Source organism: Lupinus angustifolius, chromosome LG16 (genome assembly GCF_001865875.1).
Source record: "Lupinus angustifolius cultivar Tanjil chromosome LG16, LupAngTanjil_v1.0, whole genome shotgun sequence".
Classification (NCBI taxonomy): Eukaryota; Viridiplantae; Streptophyta; class Magnoliopsida; order Fabales; family Fabaceae; genus Lupinus; species Lupinus angustifolius.
This window is the reverse complement of record NC_032024.1, coordinates 18,879,327-18,879,747: the sequence shown is the minus strand read 5'-3', so window position 1 is coordinate 18,879,747 and position 421 is coordinate 18,879,327.

The following is a 421-nucleotide window of genomic DNA, read 5'->3' as shown; positions in this document are numbered from 1 at the left end:
ATTTTCATGTGTGGGGATGTCCAGCTGAGGCAAGGCCTTATAGGCCTCATGAAAAGAAATTGGACTCCCGTACAGTGAGCAGTTACTTTATTGGTTACTCTAAAAAATCAAAGGGCTATAAATTTTATGACCCAAATTTAAAATCCATATTTGAGATGGGTACATCCACATTCTTTTAGGATATTGAGTTTGAGGGGGAAGATAAGGTTAGAAACTTTGTCTTAGAGGAAGAATCTGTATCAATTCCTGATGTGATTCATATGGTTGTTTTTGATGAAGCAAATTTAGAACCACTTCAAGACATAGCTGATGATGCTTTCCCTACTCAAGATGAGTTGGTAATTCATGAAGGACAAACTCAAAACCCTCAAGAACATGGACAAGAGTTGCAATAGCCAATAGCTTTGCGTAGATCCACTAG